General features: G+C 49.5%; 17 non-coding genes across 17 annotated transcripts; 8 read left to right on the top strand and 9 right to left on the bottom strand.

The window, feature by feature from the left end:
• Positions 1 to 725: 725 nt before the first annotated feature.
• Positions 726 to 797, bottom strand: TRNAG-UCC (transfer RNA glycine (anticodon UCC)). The gene has a single exon. It is a non-coding gene; the product is annotated as a tRNA-Gly (tRNA).
• Positions 798 to 1,062: 265 nt separating this feature from the next.
• On the bottom strand, positions 1,063 to 1,135 carry TRNAK-CUU (transfer RNA lysine (anticodon CUU)). The gene has a single exon. It is a non-coding gene; the product is annotated as a tRNA-Lys (tRNA).
• Positions 1,136 to 1,514: 379 nt separating this feature from the next.
• Positions 1,515 to 1,601, top strand: TRNAY-GUA (transfer RNA tyrosine (anticodon GUA)). Its single transcript is given in 2 exon segments — positions 1,515 to 1,551; positions 1,566 to 1,601. It is a non-coding gene; the product is annotated as a tRNA-Tyr (tRNA).
• A 142-nt stretch (positions 1,602 to 1,743) lies between these two features.
• Positions 1,744 to 1,817, top strand: TRNAN-GUU (transfer RNA asparagine (anticodon GUU)). Its single transcript has one exon. It is a non-coding gene; the product is annotated as a tRNA-Asn (tRNA).
• Positions 1,818 to 4,221: 2,404 nt separating this feature from the next.
• TRNAG-UCC (transfer RNA glycine (anticodon UCC)) lies at positions 4,222 to 4,293 on the bottom strand. Its single transcript has one exon. It is a non-coding gene; the product is annotated as a tRNA-Gly (tRNA).
• A 265-nt stretch (positions 4,294 to 4,558) lies between these two features.
• On the bottom strand, positions 4,559 to 4,631 carry TRNAK-CUU (transfer RNA lysine (anticodon CUU)). The gene has a single exon. It is a non-coding gene; the product is annotated as a tRNA-Lys (tRNA).
• Positions 4,632 to 5,010: 379 nt separating this feature from the next.
• TRNAY-GUA (transfer RNA tyrosine (anticodon GUA)) lies at positions 5,011 to 5,097 on the top strand. Its single transcript is given in 2 exon segments — positions 5,011 to 5,047; positions 5,062 to 5,097. It is a non-coding gene; the product is annotated as a tRNA-Tyr (tRNA).
• A 142-nt stretch (positions 5,098 to 5,239) lies between these two features.
• On the top strand, positions 5,240 to 5,313 carry TRNAN-GUU (transfer RNA asparagine (anticodon GUU)). The gene has a single exon. It is a non-coding gene; the product is annotated as a tRNA-Asn (tRNA).
• Positions 5,314 to 7,717: 2,404 nt separating this feature from the next.
• Positions 7,718 to 7,789, bottom strand: TRNAG-UCC (transfer RNA glycine (anticodon UCC)). Its single transcript has one exon. It is a non-coding gene; the product is annotated as a tRNA-Gly (tRNA).
• A 3,762-nt stretch (positions 7,790 to 11,551) lies between these two features.
• TRNAK-CUU (transfer RNA lysine (anticodon CUU)) lies at positions 11,552 to 11,624 on the bottom strand. Its single transcript has one exon. It is a non-coding gene; the product is annotated as a tRNA-Lys (tRNA).
• A 379-nt stretch (positions 11,625 to 12,003) lies between these two features.
• Positions 12,004 to 12,090, top strand: TRNAY-GUA (transfer RNA tyrosine (anticodon GUA)). Its single transcript is given in 2 exon segments — positions 12,004 to 12,040; positions 12,055 to 12,090. It is a non-coding gene; the product is annotated as a tRNA-Tyr (tRNA).
• A 142-nt stretch (positions 12,091 to 12,232) lies between these two features.
• TRNAN-GUU (transfer RNA asparagine (anticodon GUU)) lies at positions 12,233 to 12,306 on the top strand. Its single transcript has one exon. It is a non-coding gene; the product is annotated as a tRNA-Asn (tRNA).
• A 2,404-nt stretch (positions 12,307 to 14,710) lies between these two features.
• TRNAG-UCC (transfer RNA glycine (anticodon UCC)) lies at positions 14,711 to 14,782 on the bottom strand. Its single transcript has one exon. It is a non-coding gene; the product is annotated as a tRNA-Gly (tRNA).
• A 265-nt stretch (positions 14,783 to 15,047) lies between these two features.
• On the bottom strand, positions 15,048 to 15,120 carry TRNAK-CUU (transfer RNA lysine (anticodon CUU)). Its single transcript has one exon. It is a non-coding gene; the product is annotated as a tRNA-Lys (tRNA).
• A 379-nt stretch (positions 15,121 to 15,499) lies between these two features.
• Positions 15,500 to 15,586, top strand: TRNAY-GUA (transfer RNA tyrosine (anticodon GUA)). The gene is given in 2 exon segments: positions 15,500 to 15,536; positions 15,551 to 15,586. It is a non-coding gene; the product is annotated as a tRNA-Tyr (tRNA).
• A 142-nt stretch (positions 15,587 to 15,728) lies between these two features.
• On the top strand, positions 15,729 to 15,802 carry TRNAN-GUU (transfer RNA asparagine (anticodon GUU)). Its single transcript has one exon. It is a non-coding gene; the product is annotated as a tRNA-Asn (tRNA).
• Positions 15,803 to 18,206: 2,404 nt separating this feature from the next.
• Positions 18,207 to 18,278, bottom strand: TRNAG-UCC (transfer RNA glycine (anticodon UCC)). Its single transcript has one exon. It is a non-coding gene; the product is annotated as a tRNA-Gly (tRNA).
• Positions 18,279 to 19,205: the final 927 nt, after the last annotated feature.

Raw genomic sequence — 19,205 nt, 5'->3', positions numbered from 1 at the left:
ATGCGTTCACTAAAAGCTTGTGTTTCTGATGCTCTACTCTCCAGCCAAGTATAATCCACATGCCTTAACAAACGACTTGGTCTTTTCCCCATGGAACAATTCAAGTCTCTCTTGTCCAGCTGCTTCATGCACAGGTTAGCTACAATGGGAAATACAAGTGATCCCATGGCAGCGGCGTGTTTCTGTCTGTAAAAGTCATTGGGGTACTTGAAATGGGCTTGCTTGAGTCAAAGGGCCAGCAATGAATGCACTTGGTCAAGCTTTAGTTCTTTTTGGCTGTCAAGAGTCTTCCCTTATTTCAGATGTTTCCCACAATGTCAATAGCCTCCGCAAAGCGTATCCAAGTGAAAAGGCCTATGACATCATGGGACATGCTTGTTTCTTCTGTCTCCGACTTCAGTCTACATTCCTCGTTGAGAAATTCTTTAGCATTCTTCAAAATGCTGCCAGTTATCTTGCCATTTGAGGGTGTTGGAATGGTAGCCAGCTACTTAGCAATGCTGTGTGTGCCAGAGTTGATTGTTTGTGAATCGGTGTTTGAAATGCCTGAACCTTGTCCCTGGATAATGCTGTACTCCTTGAGCGAGTTAAAGCATGAGGCCGGAGCCTGTTGGGATGCGGCGGAATATTTGCACTGTTGTCACTAAGGCAAGACATCTTAGGAGCTTTGTTGAAGGAGCTTTGGCCCTGTGCTCTTTTGTCAAGGGCGCAAAGAAGAAGAAGACTGCGTTGGCCGGGAATCGAACCCGGGTCAACTGCTTGGAAGGCAGCTATGCTCACCACTATACCACCAACGCAAGGCTGTGCAGCAAGCATGCTGCTGGCTGTGTAGAACTAAGGCCATCCATGACATTGACTCCACAGACCCCCTGCTGCGCAAGGTCCATTTGCTGGCGTACCAAGTCACCTCTAGGAAGATGAGCTAGAAATATTTCCCCATTGGTGGAGAGAAAGGAAGCCAAGCCAGTAGATATGGTAAAGGTGTGATTGTGCAGTGCGCTTGAAGGAACTGGAGATACTGACACCTTTTGCAAAGGCCTTTGACTCGGCCAAAAAAAGGCACGCCCAACGTGGGGCTCGAACCCACGACCCTGAGATTAAGAGTCTCATGCTCTACCGACTGAGCTAGCCGGGCTACCACACTCTGCTGCTTTGAGGCCTCTTGCAGCTAGCAGGCTCTGACCACTCTTTCCTAGCTTTCGCCACAATTCCTTTGGCTAAACTCAATGTGCTTCCAAGTACTATTCTGCTCACTTGCTGTCAAGGCACAGGGTACATCACCATTTTTGCCGGGACTTTGGAGGATCACAACAAAATGCGCTGGCTCTTTACAAACCCTTTTCTCTCTTTGCAATACGTCAAGCCGTAGCCTCCCACATAACGTCTGCCTAGGCATCTGCCCTTATCGGCCGAGGCGGCATCAAGCAATACCTCAACCTAGAAGGTCAAATGCAAAGTGTTCAGCACTGGCTTTGCATTCAAGGGCTCATGTGTTACCACACCCATCTGAGTTCCCTTCGATAGCTCAGCTGGTAGAGCGGAGGACTGTAGTAGATGAAGTAGCAATCCTTAGGTCGCTGGTTCAATTCCGGCTCGAAGGAAGGGCTTTTTAGCCCGCGTCTCTCCCTTTTAGAAAGAAGGCAATCCCTCATCTCTACAAATGTGCAATTGGGAAGCTTTTTAGGCACCTTGAGTTGATCTTTCATTTCTCCATCGGGCCAGTTCAAGCACGCTCCATGTGTGGTCTCTGTGGCGCAATCGGTTAGCGCGTTCGGCTGTTAACCGAAAGGTTGGTGGTTCGAGCCCACCCAGGGACGCTCACGTTTTCTCATTACCTTAGCCGGGACCGCTGCCAAGTCTGACACCCACCTAGGAAGACAAAGCATCTCCTTTGGCTCGCCTCACACGGCTGCCAATTGAGCCTTCGCTCACCACATTCCTTGAAAACGGACTAGTAATATGTCGCATTCAATTGCTCTTGTTCTGGAATGTTGAAGATCTTTCCTAGTTTAGTCAAGCCACTTCTTCGCTTCCGCTGACTCTCAGGAACAAACCCCAGCATTTCTATTCACACCTGAAGAGGCCTTAGTCCAATTACCATGGAATGTGTAGATGTTGATTGTCCAGGAACAGGAGGGGAGGTGTGAGAATTGTGGAGGCGCCCTTTTTCAAGTTACATCATCCCCATGTTGGTTGTCAGGAAGCCTGCATAGCTAATAGTGCCTAGATTGACCTGGCTAAAGGCGTCAATTGTTGTCAAATCGCCTGGAGAGAGGTGTTAATAATGTGGAAGACAGATAGTGTGGCTGGACAAGCTTGTGTCCCAGTGTATTGCTGGCCTTGAACTACACAGGGATGCAATGTTTCTTAAAGATCCTTCTGAGTTTTTCCGACACTCCAGTTCCATACGGGATGACTATATTTCTCCAAGTGTTCTGCTTCTCCCCAGTTTGTTTTCCTGAGCTTGCGGAGGTTTTAACCAAGACCCAGTCTGGGTAGCCACAAGCTTTCAAAGCCCTCCTGAGATGTCCCGGTAGCACCCTCCTAGTCATGTGCTAGGATTTGTATAGTTGGCCTCTGCTTACCAGAGAGGCTGTCAGGTAAATTCAGTGTGGTATTCTGCTTAACAGAGTGCTGCGATGGATTACTCAGGTCTGCTGATGATTCTCTGACATTGTTTGAGTTTGTCAGAGTTCTTCCCGCCTTCGGGAAGCTGTGAGAGCTTTCCAGAACATGGGTGGGGGCTAGGCAAACGAACAGCATGAATATGGATACAGCCCTGGCCATTTGCAAGGGGGGGCATTCCAGTCGCATGCTGGGAGTGGCATGTATGTTCTGCCAGCACATGGGCTCAGCGTCTTTCCTGGGAGAGGGCCGAACAGTTGGGCTGGAGGCAGGCTGCCTCGCCTGGAGCAGGCTGCTATGCGGCCCCAGGTGGGTCGACCTGAGGGCCTGAAACCGGTCAGGACGTCAATACCGCTTAACTAAGAGATCAGCTAGATGTCCTCAGTGTGAAAAGTTCTAATTTTGCAGTATCCCACTACAATTCCCCATCCCTATCCCCAGCTCTACAAGAAAACTCCAAAAACAAACATCCCCAAGTGCGGTCATTGAAGACAAGGAGCGTTTGCGCGTGTGTGTATGTGGCTGAAGAAATACACTGTGCCTGGCTGCGGGGCGAAGTAAAGGGAAACCGGGGCAAACATGCCAGCGTCCCTGGCAAGGGTGGCGTTACATCTGTGTTCTTTTGTCTTTAGACTCTTTTTGTTGCTACCATGTCAGCCGGATATATTGCAGAGTCCTAAGAACCCCCAGCTTGTGTTCCAGTGGGTGGTGTGAGTCAAAAGGCAGATAGCGGTCTGTGTGGGTAGGTATCCTGGAGACCTCCCTGCCCAAGTCAGCCCCTTCCTTGCCTTGTAAGACGCCGTCCAAAAGGGGTCATTTGCTATTCAGTGCCTCTTCCCGTGTACACTTGATGTATTGGTCCGCTGACTTGATGCGTTCACTAAAAGCTTGTGTTTCTGATGCTCTACTCTCCAGCCAAGTATAATCCACATGCCTTAACAAACGACTTGGTCTTTTCCCCATGGAACAATTCAAGTCTCTCTTGTCCAGCTGCTTCATGCACAGGTTAGCTACAATGGGAAATACAAGTGATCCCATGGCAGCGGCGTGTTTCTGTCTGTAAAAGTCATTGGGGTACTTGAAATGGGCTTGCTTGAGTCAAAGGGCCAGCAATGAATGCACTTGGTCAAGCTTTAGTTCTTTTTGGCTGTCAAGAGTCTTCCCTTATTTCAGATGTTTCCCACAATGTCAATAGCCTCCGCAAAGCGTATCCAAGTGAAAAGGCCTATGACATCATGGGACATGCTTGTTTCTTCTGTCTCCGACTTCAGTCTACATTCCTCGTTGAGAAATTCTTTAGCATTCTTCAAAATGCTGCCAGTTATCTTGCCATTTGAGGGTGTTGGAATGGTAGCCAGCTACTTAGCAATGCTGTGTGTGCCAGAGTTGATTGTTTGTGAATCGGTGTTTGAAATGCCTGAACCTTGTCCCTGGATAATGCTGTACTCCTTGAGCGAGTTAAAGCATGAGGCCGGAGCCTGTTGGGATGCGGCGGAATATTTGCACTGTTGTCACTAAGGCAAGACATCTTAGGAGCTTTGTTGAAGGAGCTTTGGCCCTGTGCTCTTTTGTCAAGGGCGCAAAGAAGAAGAAGACTGCGTTGGCCGGGAATCGAACCCGGGTCAACTGCTTGGAAGGCAGCTATGCTCACCACTATACCACCAACGCAAGGCTGTGCAGCAAGCATGCTGCTGGCTGTGTAGAACTAAGGCCATCCATGACATTGACTCCACAGACCCCCTGCTGCGCAAGGTCCATTTGCTGGCGTACCAAGTCACCTCTAGGAAGATGAGCTAGAAATATTTCCCCATTGGTGGAGAGAAAGGAAGCCAAGCCAGTAGATATGGTAAAGGTGTGATTGTGCAGTGCGCTTGAAGGAACTGGAGATACTGACACCTTTTGCAAAGGCCTTTGACTCGGCCAAAAAAAGGCACGCCCAACGTGGGGCTCGAACCCACGACCCTGAGATTAAGAGTCTCATGCTCTACCGACTGAGCTAGCCGGGCTACCACACTCTGCTGCTTTGAGGCCTCTTGCAGCTAGCAGGCTCTGACCACTCTTTCCTAGCTTTCGCCACAATTCCTTTGGCTAAACTCAATGTGCTTCCAAGTACTATTCTGCTCACTTGCTGTCAAGGCACAGGGTACATCACCATTTTTGCCGGGACTTTGGAGGATCACAACAAAATGCGCTGGCTCTTAACAAACCCTTTTCTCTCTTTGCAATACGTCAAGCCGTAGCCTCCCACATAACGTCTGCCTAGGCATCTGCCCTTATCGGCCGAGGCGGCATCAAGCAATACCTCAACCTAGAAGGTCAAATGCAAAGTGTTCAGCACTGGCTTTGCATTCAAGGGCTCATGTGTTACCACAGCATTCTGAGTTCCCTTCGATAGCTCAGCTGGTAGAGCGGAGGACTGTAGTAGATGAAGTAGCAATCCTTAGGTCGCTGGTTCAATTCCGGCTCGAAGGAAGGGCTTTTTAGCCCGCGTCTCTCCCTTTTAGAAAGAAGGCAATCCCTCATCTCTACAAATGTGCAATTGGGAAGCTTTTTAGGCACCTTGAGTTGATCTTTCATTTCTCCATCGGGCCAGTTCAAGCACGCTCCATGTGTGGTCTCTGTGGCGCAATCGGTTAGCGCGTTCGGCTGTTAACCGAAAGGTTGGTGGTTCGAGCCCACCCAGGGACGCTCACGTTTTCTCATTACCTTAGCCGGGACCGCTGCCAAGTCTGACACCCACCTAGGAAGACAAAGCATCTCCTTTGGCTCGCCTCACACGGCTGCCAATTGAGCCTTCGCTCACCACATTCCTTGAAAACGGACTAGTAATATGTCGCATTCAATTGCTCTTGTTCTGGAATGTTGAAGATCTTTCCTAGTTTAGTCAAGCCACTTCTTCGCTTCCGCTGACTCTCAGGAACAAACCCCAGCATTTCTATTCACACCTGAAGAGGCCTTAGTCCAATTACCATGGAATGTGTAGATGTTGATTGTCCAGGAACAGGAGGGGAGGTGTGAGAATTGTGGAGGCGCCCTTTTTCAAGTTACATCATCCCCATGTTGGTTGTCAGGAAGCCTGCATAGCTAATAGTGCCTAGATTGACCTGGCTAAAGGCGTCAATTGTTGTCAAATCGCCTGGAGAGAGGTGTTAATGATGTGGAAGACAGATAGTGTGGCTGGACAAGCTTGTGTCCCAGTGTATTGCTGGCCTTGAACTACACAGGGATGCAATGTTTCTTAAAGATCCTTCTGAGTTTTTCCGACACTCCAGTTCCATACGGGATGACTATATTTCTCCAAGTGTTCTGCTTCTCCCCAGTTTGTTTTCCTGAGCTTGCGGAGGTTTTAACCAAGACCCAGTCTGGGTAGCCACAAGCTTTCAAAGCCCTCCTGAGATGTCCCGGTAGCACCCTCCTAGTCATGTGCTAGGATTTGTATAGTTGGCCTCTGCTTACCAGAGAGGCTGTCAGGTAAATTCAGTGTGGTATTCTGCTTAACAGAGTGCTGCGATGGATTACTCAGGTCTGCTGATGATTCTCTGACGTTGTTTGAGTTTGTCAGAGTTCTTCCCGCCTTCGGGAAGCTGTGAGAGCTTTCCAGAACATGGGTGGGGGCTAGGCAAACGAACAGCATGAATATGGATACAGCCCTGGCCATTTGCAAGGGGGGGCATTCCAGTCGCATGCTGGGAGTGGCATGTATGTTCTGCCAGCACATTGGCTCAGCGTCTTTCCTGGGAGAGGGCCGAACAGTTGGGCTGGAGGCAGGCTGCCTCGCCTGGAGCAGGCTGCTATGCGGCCCCAGGTGGGTCGACCTGAGGGCCTGAAACCGGTCAGGACGTCAATACCGCTTAACTAAGAGATCAGCTAGATGTCCTCAGTGTGAAAAGTTCTAATTTTGCAGTATCCCACTACAATTCCCCATCCCTATCCCCAGCTCTACAAGAAAACTCCAAAAACAAACATCCCCAAGTGCGGTCATTGAAGACAAGGAGCGTTTGCGCGTGTGTGTATGTGGCTGAAGAAATACACTGTGCCTGGCTGCGGGGCGAAGTAAAGGGAAACCGGGGCAAACATGCCAGCGTCCCTGGCAAGGGTGGCGTTACATCTGTGTTCTTTTGTCTTTAGACTCTTTTTGTTGCTACCATGTCAGCCGGATATATTGCAGAGTCCTAAGAACCCCCAGCTTGTGTTCCAGTGGGTGGTGTGAGTCAAAAGGCAGATAGCGGTCTGTGTGGGTAGGTATCCTGGAGACCTCCCTGCCCAAGTCAGCCCCTTCCTTGCCTTGTAAGACGCCGTCCAAAAGGGGTCATTTGCTATTCAGTGCCTCTTCCCGTGTACACTTGATGTATTGGTCCGCTGACTTGATGCGTTCACTAAAAGCTTGTGTTTCTGATGCTCTACTCTCCAGCCAAGTATAATCCACATGCCTTAACAAACGACTTGGTCTTTTCCCCATGGAACAATTCAAGTCTCTCTTGTCCAGCTGCTTCATGCACAGGTTAGCTACAATGGGAAATACAAGTGATCCCATGGCAGCGGCGTGTTTCTGTCTGTAAAAGTCATTGGGGTACTTGAAATGGGCTTGCTTGAGTCAAAGGGCCAGCAATGAATGCACTTGGTCAAGCTTTAGTTCTTTTTGGCTGTCAAGAGTCTTCCCTTATTTCAGATGTTTCCCACAATGTCAATAGCCTCCGCAAAGCGTATCCAAGTGAAAAGGCCTATGACATCATGGGACATGCTTGTTTCTTCTGTCTCCGACTTCAGTCTACATTCCTCGTTGAGAAATTCTTTAGCATTCTTCAAAATGCTGCCAGTTATCTTGCCATTTGAGGGTGTTGGAATGGTAGCCAGCTACTTAGCAATGCTGTGTGTGCCAGAGTTGATTGTTTGTGAATCGGTGTTTGAAATGCCTGAACCTTGTCCCTGGATAATGCTGTACTCCTTGAGCGAGTTAAAGCATGAGGCCGGAGCCTGTTGGGATGCGGCGGAATATTTGCACTGTTGTCACTAAGGCAAGACATCTTAGGAGCTTTGTTGAAGGAGCTTTGGCCCTGTGCTCTTTTGTCAAGGGCGCAAAGAAGAAGAAGACTGCGTTGGCCGGGAATCGAACCCGGGTCAACTGCTTGGAAGGCAGCTATGCTCACCACTATACCACCAACGCAAGGCTGTGCAGCAAGCATGCTGCTGGCTGTGTAGAACTAAGGCCATCCATGACATTGACTCCACAGACCCCCTGCTGCGCAAGGTCCATTTGCTGGCGTACCAAGTCACCTCTAGGAAGATGAGCTAGAAATATTTCCCCATTGGTGGAGAGAAAGGAAGCCAAGCCAGTAGATATGGTAAAGGTGTGATTGTGCAGTGCGCTTGAAGGAACTGGAGATACTGACACCTTTTGCAAAGGCCTTTGACTCGGCCAAAAAAATGCACGACCAACGTGGGGCTCGAACCCACGACCCTGAGATTAAGAGTCTCATGCTCTACCGACTGAGCTAGCCGGGCTACCACACTCTGCTGCTTTGAGGCCTCTTGCAGCTAGCAGGCTCTGACCACTCTTTCCTAGCTTTCGCCACAATTCCTTTGGCTAAACTCAATGTGCTTCCAAGTACTATTCTGCTCACTTGCTGTCAAGGCACAGGGTACATCACCATTTTTGCCGGGACTTTGGAGGATCACAACAAAATGCGCTGGCTCTTTACAAACCCTTTTCTCTCTTTGCAATACGTCAAGCCGTAGCCTCCCACATAACGTCTGCCTAGGCATCTGCCCTTATCGGCCGAGGCGGCATCAAGCAATACCTCAACCTAGAAGGTCAAATGCAAAGTGTTCAGCACTGGCTTTGCATTCAAGGGCTCATGTGTTACCACACCCATCTGAGTTCCCTTCGATAGCTCAGCTGGTAGAGCGGAGGACTGTAGTAGATGAAGTAGCAATCCTTAGGTCGCTGGTTCAATTCTGGCTCGAAGGAAGGGCTTTTTAGCCCGCGTCTCTCCCTTTTAGAAAGAAGGCAATCCCTCATCTCTACAAATGTGCAATTGGGAAGCTTTTTAGGCACCTTGAGTTGATCTTTCATTTCTCCTTCGGGCCAGTTCAAGCACACTCCATGTGTGGTCTCTGTGGCGCAATCGGTTAGCGCGTTCGGCTGTTAACCAAAAGGTTGGTGGTTCGAGCCCACCCAGGGACGCTCACGTTTTCTCATTACCTTAGCCGGGACCGCTGCCAAGTCTGACACCCACCTAGGAAGACAAAGCATCTCCTTTGGCTCGCCTCACACGGCTGCCAATTGAGCCTTCGCTCACCACATTCCTTGAAAACGGACTAGTAATATGTCGCATTCAATTGCTCTTGTTCTGGAATGTTGAAGATCTTTCCTAGTTTAGTCAAGCCACTTCTTCGCTTCCGCTGACTCTCAGGAACAAACCCCAGCATTTCTATTCACACCTGAAGAGGCCTTAGTCCAATTACCATGGAATGTGTAGATGTTGATTGTCCAGGAACAGGAGGGGAGGTGTGAGAATTGTGGAGGCGCCCTTTTTCCAAGTTACATCATCCCCTTGTTGGGTGTCAGGAAGCCTGCATAGCTAATAGTGCCTAGATTGACCTGGCTAAAGGCGTCAATTGTTGTCAAATCGCCTGGAGAGAGGTGTTAATAATGTGGAAGACAGATAGTGTGGCTGGACAAGCTTGTGTCCCAGTGTATTGCTGGCCTTGAACTACACAGGGATGCAATGTTTCTTAAAGATCCTTCTGAGTTTTTCCGACACTCCAGTTCCATACGGGATGACTATATTTCTCCAAGTGTTCTGCTTCTCCCCAGTTTGTTTTCCTGAGCTTGCGGAGGTTTTAACCAAGACCCAGTCTGGGTAGCCACAAGCTTTCAAAGCCCTCCTGAGATGTCCCGGTAGCACCCTCCTAGTCATGTGCTAGGATTTGTATAGTTGGCCTCTGCTTACCAGAGAGGCTGTCAGGTAAATTCAGTGTGGTATTCTGCTTAACAGAGTGCTGCGATGGATTACTCAGGTCTGCTGATGATTCTCTGACGTTGTTTGAGTTTGTCAGAGTTCTTCCCGCCTTCGGGAAGCTGTGAGAGCTTTCCAGAACATGGGTGGGGGCTAGGCAAACGAACAGCATGAATATGGATACAGCCCTGGCCATTTGCAAGGGGGGGCATTCCAGTCGCATGCTGGGAGTGGCATGTATGTTCTGCCAGCACATGGGCTCAGCGTCTTTCCTGGGAGAGGGCCGAACAGTTGGGCTGGAGGCAGGCTGCCTCGCCTGGAGCAGGCTGCTATGCGGCCCCAGGTGGGTCGACCTGAGGGCCTGAAACCGGTCAGGACGTCAATACCGCTTAACTAAGAGATCAGCTAGATGTCCTCAGTGTGAAAAGTTCTAATTTTGCAGTATCCCACTACAATTCCCCATCCCTATCCCCAGCTCTACAAGAAAACTCCAAAAACAAACATCCCCAAGTGCGGTCATTGAAGACAAGGAGCGTTTGCGCGTGTGTGTATGTGGCTGAAGAAATACACTGTGCCTGGCTGCGGGGCGAAGTAAAGGGAAACCGGGGCAAACATGCCAGCGTCCCTGGCAAGGGTGGCGTTACATCTGTGTTCTTTTGTCTTTAGACTCTTTTTGTTGCTACCATGTCAGCCGGATATATTGCAGAGTCCTAAGAACCCCCAGCTTGTGTTCCAGTGGGTGGTGTGAGTCAAAAGGCAGATAGCGGTCTGTGTGGGTAGGTATCCTGGAGACCTCCCTGCCCAAGTCAGCCCCTTCCTTGCCTTGTAAGACGCCGTCCAAAAGGGGTGATTTGCTATTCAGCGCCTCTTCCCATGTACACTTGATGTATTGGTCCGCTGACTTGATGCGTTCACTAAAAGCTTGTGTTTCTGATGCTCTACTCTCCAGCCAAGTATAATCCACATGCCTTAACAAACGACTTGGTCTTTTCCCCATGGAACAATTCAAGTCTCTCTTGTCCAGCTGCTCCATGCACAGGTTAGCTACAATGGGAAATACAAGTGATCCCATGGCAGCGGCGTGTTTCTGTCTGTAAAAGTCATTGGGGTACATGAAATGGGCTTGCTTGAGTCAAAGGGCCAGCAATGAATGCACTTGGTCAAGCTTTAGTTCTTTTTGGCTGTCAAGAGTCTTCCCTTATTTCAGATGTTTCCCACAATGTCAATAGCCTCCGCAAAGCGTATCCAAGTGAAAAGGCCTATGACATCATGGGACATGCTTGTTTCTTCTGTCTCCGACTTCAGTCTACATTCCTCGTTGAGAAATTCTTTAGCATTCTTCAAAATGCTGCCAGTTATCTTGCCATTTGAGGGTGTTGGAATGGTAGCCAGCTACTTAGCAATGCTGTGTGTGCCAGAGTTGATTGTTTGTGAATCGGTGTTTGAAATGCCTGAACCTTGTCCCTGGATAATGCTGTACTCCTTGAGCGAGTTAAAGCATGAGGCCGGAGCCTGTTGGGATGCGGCGGAATATTTGCACTGTTGTCACTAAGGCAAGACATCTTAGGAGCTTTGTTGAAGGAGCTTTGGCCCTGTGCTCTTTTGTCAAGGGCGCAAAGAAGAAGAAGACTGCGTTGGCCGGGAATCGAACCTGGGTCAACTGCTTGGAAGGCAGCTATGCTCACCACTATACCACCAACGCAAGGCTGTGCAGCAAGCATGCTGCTGGCTGTGTAGAACTAAGGCCATCCATGACATTGACTCCACAGACCCCCTGCTGCGCAAGGTCCATTTGCTGGCGTACCAAGTCACCTCTAGGAAGATGAGCTAGAAATATTTCCCCATTGGTGGAGAGAAAGGAAGCCAAGCCAGTAGATATGGTAAAGGTGTGATTGTGCAGTGCGCTTGAAGGAACTGGAGATACTGACACCTTTTGCAAAGGCCTTTGACTCGGCCAAAAAAAGGCACGCCCAACGTGGGGCTCGAACCCACGACCCTGAGATTAAGAGTCTCATGCTCTACCGACTGAGCTAGCCGGGCTACCACACTCTGCTGCTTTGAGGCCTCTTGCAGCTAGCAGGCTCTGACCACTCTTTCCTAGCTTTCGCCACAATTCCTTTGGCTAAACTCAATGTGCTTCCAAGTACTATTCTGCTCACTTGCTGTCAAGGCACAGGGTACATCACCATTTTTGCCGGGACTTTGGAGGATCACAACAAAATGCGCTGGCTCTTTACAAACCCTTTTCTCTCTTTGCAATACGTCAAGCCGTAGCCTCCCACATAACGTCTGCCTAGGCATCTGCCCTTATCGGCCGAGGCGGCATCAAGCAATACCTCAACCTAGAAGGTCAAATGCAAAGTGTTCAGCACTGGCTTTGCATTCAAGGGCTCATGTGTTACCACACCCATCTGAGTTCCCTTCGATAGCTCAGCTGGTAGAGCGGAGGACTGTAGTAGATGAAGTAGCAATCCTTAGGTCGCTGGTTCAATTCCGGCTCGAAGGAAGGGCTTTTTAGCCCGCGTCTCTCCCTTTTAGAAAGAAGGCAATCCCTCATCTCTACAAATGTGCAATTGGGAAGCTTTTTAGGCACCTTGAGTTGATCTTTCATTTCTCCTTCGGGCCAGTTCAAGCACGCTCCATGTGTGGTCTCTGTGGCGCAATCGGTTAGCGCGTTCGGCTGTTAACCGAAAGGTTGGTGGTTCGAGCCCACCCAGGGACGCTCACGTTTTCTCATTACCTTAGCCGGGACCGCTGCCAAGTCTGACACCCACCTAGGAAGACAAAGCATCTCCTTTGGCTCGCCTCACACGGCTGCCAATTGAGCCTTCGCTCACCACATTCCTTGAAAACGGACTAGTAATATGTCGCATTCAATTGCTCTTGTTCTGGAATGTTGAAGATCTTTCCTAGTTTAGTCAAGCCACTTCTTCGCTTCCGCTGACTCTCAGGAACAAACCCCAGCATTTCTATTCACACCTGAAGAGGCCTTAGTCCAATTACCATGGAATGTGTAGATGTTGATTGTCCAGGAACAGGAGGGGAGGTGTGAGAATTGTGGAGGCGCCCTTTTTCAAGTTACATCATCCCCTTGTTGGGTGTCAGGAAGCCTGCATAGCTAATAGTGCCTAGATTGACCTGGCTAAAGGCGTCAATTGTTGTCAAATGGCCTGGAGAGAGGTGTTAATAATGTGGAAGACAGATAGTGTGGCTGGACAAGCTTGTGTCCCAGTGTATTGCTGGCCTTGAACTACACAGGGATGCAATGTTTCTTAAAGATCCTTCTGAGTTTTTCCGACACTCCAGTTCCATACGGGATGACTATATTTCTCCAAGTGTTCTGCTTCTCCCCAGTTTGTTTTCCTGAGCTTGCGGAGGTTTTAACCAAGACCCAGTCTGGGTAGCCACAAGCTTTCAAAGCCCTCCTGAGATGTCCCGGTAGCACCCTCCTAGTCATGTGCTAGGATTTGTATAGTTGGCCTCTGCTTACCAGAGAGGCTGTCAGGTAAATTCAGTGTGGTATTCTGCTTAACAGAGTGCTGCGATGGATTACTCAGGTCTGCTGATGATTCTCTGACGTTGTTTGAGTTTGTCAGAGTTCTTCCCGCCTTCGGGAAGCTGTGAGAGCTTTCCAGAACATGGGTGGGGGCTAGGCAAACGAACAGCATGAATATGGATACAGCCCTGGCCATTTGCAAGGGGGGGCATTCCAGTCGCATGCTGGGAGTGGCATGTATGTTCTGCCAGCACATGGGCTCAGCGTCTTTCCTGGGAGAGGGCCGAACAGTTGGGCTGGAGGGAGGCTGCCTCGCCTGGAGCAGGCTGCCATGCGGCCCCAGGTGGGTCGACCTGAGGGCCTGAAACCGGTCAGGACGTCAATACCGCTTAACTAAGAGATCAGCTAGATGTCCTCAGTGTGAAAAGTTCTAATTTTGCAGTATCCCACTACAATTCCCCATCCCTATCCCCAGCTCTACAAGAAAACTCCAAAAACAAACATCCCCAAGTGCGGTCATTGAAGACAAGGAGCGTTTGCGCGTGTGTGTATGTGGCTGAAGAAATACACTGTGCCTGGCTGCGGGGCGAAGTAAAGGAAAACCGGGGCAAACATGCCAGCGTCCCTGGCAAGGGTGGCGTTACATCTGTGTTCTTTTGTCTTTAGACTCTTTTTGTTGCTACCATGTCAACCGGATATATTGCAGAGTCCTAAGAACCCCCAGCTTGTGTTCCAGTGGGTGGTGTGAGTCAAAAGGCAGATAGCGGTCTGTGTGGGTAGGTATCCTGGAGACCTCCCTGCCCAAGTCAGCCCCTTCCTTGCCTTGTAAGACGCCGTCCAAAAGGGGTCATTTGCTATTCAGTGCCTCTTCCCGTGTACACTTGATGTATTGGTCCGCTGACTTGATGCGTTCACTAAAAGCTTGTGTTTCTGATGCTCTACTCTCCAGCCAAGTATAATCCACATGCCTTAACAAACGACTTGGTCTTTTCCCCATGGAACAATTCAAGTCTCTCTTGTCCAGCTGCTTCATGCACAGGTTAGCTACAATGGGAAATACAAGTGATCCCATGGCAGCGGCGTGTTTCTGTCTGTAAAAGTCATTGGGGTACTTGAAATGGGCTTGCTTGAGTCAAAGGGCCAGCAATGAATGCACTTGGTCAAGCTTTAGTTCTTTTTGGCTGTCAAGAGTCTTCCCTTATTTCAGATGTTTCCCACAATGTCAATAGCCTCCGCAAAGCGTATCCAAGTGAAAAGGCCTATGACATCATGGGACATGCTTGTTTCTTCTGTCTCCGACTTCAGTCTACATTCCTCGTTGAGAAATTCTTTAGCATTCTTCAAAATGCTGCCAGTTATCTTGCCATTTGAGGGTGTTGGAATGGTAGCCAGCTACTTAGCAATGCTGTGTGTGCCAGAGTTGATTGTTTGTGAATCGGTGTTTGAAATGCCTGAACCTTGTCCCTGGATAATGCTGTACTCCTTGAGCGAGTTAAAGCATGAGGCCGGAGCCTGTTGGGATGCGGCGGAATATTTGCACTGTTGTCACTAAGGCAAGACATCTTAGGAGCTTTGTTGAAGGAGCTTTGGCCCTGTGCTCTTTTGTCAAGGGCGCAAAGAAGAAGAAGACTGCGTTGGCCGGGAATCGAACCCGGGTCAACTGCTTGGAAGGCAGCTATGCTCACCACTATACCACCAACGCAAGGCTGTGCAGCAAGCATGCTGCTGGCTGTGTAGAACTAAGGCCATCCATGACATTGACTCCACAGACCCCCTGCTGCGCAAGGTCCATTTGCTGGCGTACCAAGTCACCTCTAGGAAGATGAGCTAGAAATATTTCCCCATTGGTGGAGAGAAAGGAAGCCAAGCCAGTAGATATGGTAAAGGTGTGATTGTGCAGTGCGCTTGAAGGAACTGGAGATACTGACACCTTTTGCAAAGGCTTTTGACTCGGCCAAAAAAAGGCACGCCCAACGTGGGGCTCGAACCCACGACCCTGAGATTAAGAGTCTCATGCTCTACCGACTGAGCTAGCTGGGCTACCACACTCTGCTGCTTTGAGGCCTCTTGCAGCTAGCAGGCTCTGACCACTCTTTCCTAGCTTTCGCCACAATTCCTTTGGCTAAACTCAATGTGCTTCCAAGTACTATTCTGCTCACTTGCTGTCAAGGCACAGGGTACATCACCATTTTTGCCGGGACTTTGGAGGATCACAACAAAATGCGCTGGCTCTTTACAAACCCTTTTCTCTCTTTGCAATACGTCAAGCCGTAGCCTCCCACATAACGTCTGCCTAGGCATCTGCCCTTATCGGCCGAGGCGGCATCAAGCAATACCTCAACCTAGAAGGTCAAATGCAAAGTGTTCAGCACTGGCTTTGCATTCAAGGGCTCATGTGTTACCACACCCATCTGAGTTCCCTTCGATAGCTCAGCTGGTAGAGCGGAGGACTGTAGTAGATGAAGTAGCAATCCTTAGGTCGCTGGTTCAATTCCGGCTCGAAGGAAGGGCTTTTTAGCCCGCGTCTCTCCCTTTTAGAAAGAAGGCAATCCCTCATCTCTACAAATGTGCAATTGGGAAGCTTTTTAGGCACCTTGAGTTGATCTTTCATTTCTCCATCGGGCCAGTTCAAGCACGCTCCATGTGTGGTCTCTGTGGCGCAATCGGTTAGCGCGTTCGGCTGTTAACCGAAAGGTTGGTGGTTCGAGCCCACCCAGGGACGCTCACGTTTTCTCATTACCTTAGCCGGGACCGCTGCCAAGTCTGACACCCACCTAGGAAGACAAAGCATCTCCTTTGGCTCGCCTCACACGGCTGCCAATTGAGCCTTCGCTCACCACATTCCTTGAAAACGGACTAGTAATATGTCGCATTCAATTGCTCTTGTTCTGGAATGTTGAAGATCTTTCCTAGTTTAGTCAAGCCACTTCTTCGCTTCCGCTGACTCTCAGGAACAAACCCCAGCATTTCTATTCACACCTGAAGAGGCCTTAGTCCAATTACCATGGAATGTGTAGATGTTGATTGTCCAGGAACAGGAGGGGAGGTGTGAGAATTGTGGAGGCGCCCTTTTTCAAGTTACATCATCCCCATGTTGGTTGTCAGGAAGCCTGCATAGCTAATAGTGCCTAGATTGACCTGGCTAAAGGCGTCAATTGTTGTCAAATCGCCTGGAGAGAGGTGTTAATAATGTGGAAGACAGATAGTGTGGCTGGACAAGCTTGTGTCCCAGTGTATTGCTGGCCTTGAACTACACAGGGATGCAATGTTTCTTAAAGATCCTTCTGAGTTTTTCCGACACTCCAGTTCCATACGGGATGACTATATTTCTCCAAGTGTTCTGCTTCTCCCCAGTTTGTTTTCCTGAGCTTGCGGAGGTTTTAACCAAGACCCAGTCTGGGTAGCCACAAGCTTTCAAAGCCCTCCTGAGATGTCCCGGTAGCACCCTCCTAGTCATGTGCTAGGATTTGTATAGTTGGCCTCTGCTTACCAGAGAGGCTGTCAGGTAAATTCAGTGTGGTATTCTGCTTAACAGAGTGCTGCGATGGATTACTCAGGTCTGCTGATGATTCTCTGACGTTGTTTGAGTTTGTCAGAGTTCTTCCCGCCTTCGGGAAGCTGTGAGAGCTTTCCAGAACATGGGTGGGGGCTAGGCAAACGAACAGCATGAATATGGATACAGCCCTGGCCATTTGCAAGGGGGGGCATTCCAGTCGCATGCTGGGAGTGGCATGTATGTTCTGCCAGCACATTGGCTCAGCGTCTTTCCTGGGAGAGGGCCGAACAGTTGGGCTGGAGGCAGGCTGCCTCGCCTGGAGCAGGCTGCTATGCGGCCCCAGGTGGGTCGACCTGAGGGCCTGAAACCGGTCAGGACGTCAATACCGCTTAACTAAGAGATCAGCTAGATGTCCTCAGTGTGAAAAGTTCTAATTTTGCAGTATCCCACTACAATTCCCCATCCCTATCCCCAGCTCTACAAGAAAACTCCAAAAACAAACATCCCCAAGTGCGGTCATTGAAGACAAGGAGCGTTTGCGCGTGTGTGTATGTGGCTGAAGAAATACACTGTGCCTGGCTGCGGGGCGAAGTAAAGGGAAACCGGGGCAAACATGCCAGCGTCCCTGGCAAGGGTGGCGTTACATCTGTGTTCTTTTGTCTTTAGACTCTTTTTGTTGCTACCATGTCAGCCGGATATATTGCAGAGTCCTAAGAACCCCCAGCTTGTGTTCCAGTGGGTGGTGTGAGTCAAAAGGCAGATAGCGGTCTGTGTGGGTAGGTATCCTGGAGACCTCCCTGCCCAAGTCAGCCCCTTCCTTGCCTTGTAAGACGCCGTCCAAAAGGGGTCATTTGCTATTCAGTGCCTCTTCCCGTGTACACTTGATGTATTGGTCCGCTGACTTGATGCGTTCACTAAAAGCTTGTGTTTCTGATGCTCTACTCTCCAGCCAAGTATAATCCACATGCCTTAACAAACGACTTGGTCTTTTCCCCATGGAACAATTCAAGTCTCTCTTGTCCAGCTGCTTCATGCACAGGTTAGCTACAATGGGAAATACAAGTGATCCCATGGCAGCGGCGTGTTTCTGTCTGTAAAAGTCATTGGGGTACTTGAAATGGGCTTGCTTGAGTCAAAGGGCCAGCAATGAATGCACTTGGTCAAGCTTTAGTTCTTTTTGGCTGTCAAGAGTCTTCCCTTATTTCAGATGTTTCCCACAATGTCAATAGCCTCCGCAAAGCGTATCCAAGTGAAAAGGCCTATGACATCATGGGACATGCTTGTTTCTTCTGTCTCCGACTTCAGTCTACATTCCTCGTTGAGAAATTCTTTAGCATTCTTCAAAATGCTGCCAGTTATCTTGCCATTTGAGGGTGTTGGAATGGTAGCCAGCTACTTAGCAATGCTGTGTGTGCCAGAGTTGATTGTTTGTGAATCGGTGTTTGAAATGCCTGAACCTTGTCCCTGGATAATGCTGTACTCCTTGAGCGAGTTAAAGCATGAGGCCGGAGCCTGTTGGGATGCGGCGGAATATTTGCACTGTTGTCACTAAGGCAAGACATCTTAGGAGCTTTGTTGAAGGAGCTTTGGCCCTGTGCTCTTTTGTCAAGGGCGCAAAGAAGAAGAAGACTGCGTTGGCCGGGAATCGAACCCGGGTCAACTGCTTGGAAGGCAGCTATGCTCACCACTATACCACCAACGCAAGGCTGTGCAGCAAGCATGCTGCTGGCTGTGTAGAACTAAGGCCATCCATGACATTGACTCCACAGACCCCCTGCTGCGCAAGGTCCATTTGCTGGCGTACCAAGTCACCTCTAGGAAGATGAGCTAGAAATATTTCCCCATTGGTGGAGAGAAAGGAAGCCAAGCCAGTAGATATGGTAAAGGTGTGATTGTGCAGTGCGCTTGAAGGAACTGGAGATACTGACACCTTTTGCAAAGGCCTTTGACTCGGCCAAAAAAATGCACGACCAACGTGGGGCTCGAACCCACGACCCTGAGATTAAGAGTCTCATGCTCTACCGACTGAGCTAGCCGGGCTACCACACTCTGCTGCTTTGAGGCCTCTTGCAGCTAGCAGGCTCTGACCACTCTTTCCTAGCTTTCGCCACAATTCCTTTGGCTAAACTCAATGTGCTTCCAAGTACTATTCTGCTCACTTGCTGTCAAGGCACAGGGTACATCACCATTTTTGCCGGGACTTTGGAGGATCACAACAAAATGCGCTGGCTCTTTACAAACCCTTTTCTCTCTTTGCAATACGTCAAGCCGTAGCCTCCCACATAACGTCTGCCTAGGCATCTGCCCTTATCGGCCGAGGCGGCATCAAGCAATACCTCAACCTAGAAGGTCAAATGCAAAGTGTTCAGCACTGGCTTTGCATTCAAGGGCTCATGTGTTACCACACCCATCTGAGTTCCCTTCGATAGCTCAGCTGGTAGAGCGGAGGACTGTAGTAGATGAAGTAGCAATCCTTAGGTCGCTGGTTCAATTCTGGCTCGAAGGAAGGGCTTTTTAGCCCGCGTCTCTCCCTTTTAGAAAGAAGGCAATCCCTCATCTCTACAAATGTGCAATTGGGAAGCTTTTTAGGCACCTTGAGTTGATCTTTCATTTCTCCTTCGGGCCAGTT

The sequence above is a fragment of the Staurois parvus genome, unplaced genomic scaffold, assembly GCF_062004578.1.
Source record: "Staurois parvus isolate SC_StPar_1 unplaced genomic scaffold, SC_StPar_1.0 ptg001130l, whole genome shotgun sequence".
In the NCBI taxonomy this organism is placed as follows: Eukaryota; Metazoa; Chordata; class Amphibia; order Anura; family Ranidae; genus Staurois; species Staurois parvus.
Note: the sequence above shows the minus strand (reverse complement) of the source record. Positions and strands in the feature narration are given on the sequence as shown.